At 43.6% G+C, this 2,727-nt stretch overlaps 1 protein-coding gene across 1 annotated transcript in view; it reads left to right on the plus strand.

Moving 5' to 3' along the window:
* The window catches only part of KANK1 (KN motif and ankyrin repeat domains 1), a 138,689-nt gene that overhangs the window by 69,627 nt on the left and 66,335 nt on the right, over nucleotides 1-2,727 (plus strand).

Below are 2,727 nucleotides of genomic sequence, written 5' to 3' on the forward strand. Positions count from 1 at the left end.
GGCTTGTTTTTTTTTTTTTTTTTTTTTTTAAAATCAGTCTGTGGAAGGGTGGGAGAGACCAGTTTGAATCTGACATAAAGATCTTCTGCCGGGAGAAGGCGGTTCACTGACAGCAGATGACCTCAGACCAAAGTTGCAGCTTCACTCAGAAGATTCTGGGCATATCTCCATCCAAATACCTTGACACCTACTTAATGTACCCATAACACACGTGGCCTGTTTCTTCTTGCCTTCTGTTCGCCCTCAAGAGTTTTAGTGGTGGTATTTACAAGCCATTATGAAGCAAGAGCCCTGGCACATAGATCTAGAAAAGGGCCACAGATCAGGGGTTTTACTTCGATTTGTTTTTGTTGGCTTCCAGAAGTACAGTTCATTGAAGAATTCCAGAAGCTGGGCTTCTTTCCTCTGCCCTCTTATCTCCCCATTCCCTCTCTTCCTTCTTCTCTCCCAGTCCCTATGTTTTTTTTTTTTTTTAAACCAAGTGATATTTACCAGGCCTGTGTAGTCTTTCCTATGCTTAACGGTAATGCTCATTTTATCCCGAAAGCTGCCACTTGATCAAGCCCGCTCTGCCTGCACGGAGGTTACTGCTTCCCAAGCTCAATGCCACGGACCGGAATCAGTGCCTGTTTCCAGTAGGATGTTGGGTGATTGCCACACAGACAGAGAGATTAGAACCATCCTTTGCTCCTGAGACCCGCAGGGAGCTTCACGTGGGAGACTGAGAGCAGGTCTCCGCGGGTGGGCTGAGTGACAGTCCCCAAAGTTGGAGAAGCCAAGCAAGGGAACAGTGGTTAGCTTTGAACTACACTGTAAACCCATTCAGGCAGTGAGGAAAATTGCACTCACTCTTCAGCTAGTAACTCTCCCTGTGTGACCAGAGATCGCCGTTTCCTCTGCCTTCCTTTTATTTACTTGTGTTTCTCACTGCTCACCCTCTCCATGACTGTGGCCTGATAGTTTCCTTTCATGTTGCAATTTGAAAATTCTTTTTTCTTTCTCCCATGCACTTTAAAGCAAATAAGACCAGAGGCAGGAAGTCTCCAATTTTTTTCTTTAACAGTTACTATTACAAAAGTAATAAAGGAACTAAATTCCTCCCTAATTGCATCAGCCAGGGGCAACCATAAGGGAATTTTGGTGTATTTATTTCTCGGGGCTTTAAATAAATGCATAAATATGTACATGCATATTTTTAACAAAATTAGCTTTATGACGGGATACAATTTTTATCAGTGTCCCTTGAGTATTTTACTACATTATTGAAAGCTCTTAAATGATTTCAATGGGTGCATTAGACCCGGTGTAAATATATATGTTGTGAGCATTTTTTCTTGTTGGGAGGTCAGTGTGGGTTTCTGAACGGACACTGGAATTTTCCACTCGGAATTTATTAGATCACTGTCTTCAGGTTTGCGGGTCTAGAGTTAGGATCTGGGCACAGTGGAAATGGAATACTTCATCTGTACCATTCTTTGTCTTCCCCATCAGCATTTTTGTCAAAAGGCATTTTGACAAAGCAAAGGTTACAGCAATGCTCTCTTCCTGTTCATGCTCTTGTGTCTTTTTTGTTTTAAATTTTGTGTTTCTACTGTGTCTTATGATAGTAATCTCAGCTTTCAAATAGAGGCGCAGTATAAAGTAAGAAATTTGGTGTCCAACATGACCCCTAATGTTTCCAAACCTCATGCCATGCTGTCATTTGAAGGCTGTCTCCCAGGACCGTGGGAGATATTGAAGACTTTTGTAAGAGGGGAGCCGACCAGATCAGATTTATGTTTTTAAAAGACCAAGTAGGTGAGGGGCGCCTGGGTGGCTCAGTCGGCTGAGCGTCTGACTTCGCCTCAGGTCATGATCTCACGGTTTGTGAGTTTGAGCCCCACGTCGGGCTCTGTGCTGACAGCTCAGAGCCTGGAGTCTGCTGTGGATTCAGTGTCTCCCTCTCTTTCTGCTCCTCCCCTGCTCTCTCTCTTTCTCTCTCTCTAATATAAATATTTAAAAATATTTTAAAAACTAGGGGCACCTGGGTGGCTTAGTCGGTTAAGCGTCCGAGTTTCGCTTAGGTCATGATCTCGCAGTTCGTGGGTTCGAGCCCCGCGTCGGGCTCTGTGCTGACTGCCAGCTCAGAGCCTGGAGCCTGTTTCAGAGTCTGTGACTCCCTCTCTCTCTGACCCTCCCCTGCTCACGCTGTCTCTCTCTCCTAGAAATAAATAAAAATAAATTTAAAAAATATCTTAAAAATAAATAAAAATAAAAAATAAAAGACCGAGTAAGTGAAAGACTTTGAGATACCTCAGAAGGGCTCCTATGAATTAATCTTTTAAAAACGTGAAGGTCTGCTACAACAGCAATGACTTGGAAGTTGTTGAGCCAACATCTGGGAAAGATGTTATATTTAAGAGCCAAAAAGGTTCAGGGCACCTGGGTGGCTCACCTCAGTTAAGCATCCAACTTCAGCTCAGGTCATGATCTCTAGGTTTGTGTGTTCAAGCCCCACATTGGGCTCTATGCTGACGGCTCAGAGCCTGGCAACTGCTTTGGATTCTGTGTCTCTCTCTGCCCCTTCCCTGCTTATGCTCTCTTCTCTCTCTCTCCCCCCTCTCTCTCTCTTTCTCTCTCAAAAATAAACTTTAAAAATTTTTTGAAAAAGTACCAAAAATGGTTTATGGTAGATTTGTGGTAGGTAGATAATGATGCCCCTTAGGAAGCCCTTGGTATTTGAAGATC

The sequence above is a fragment of the Crocuta crocuta genome, unplaced genomic scaffold (genome assembly GCF_008692635.1).
Source record: "Crocuta crocuta isolate KB4526 unplaced genomic scaffold, BGI_CrCroc_1.0 scaffold41, whole genome shotgun sequence".
NCBI lineage: Eukaryota > Metazoa > Chordata > Mammalia > Carnivora > Hyaenidae > Crocuta > Crocuta crocuta.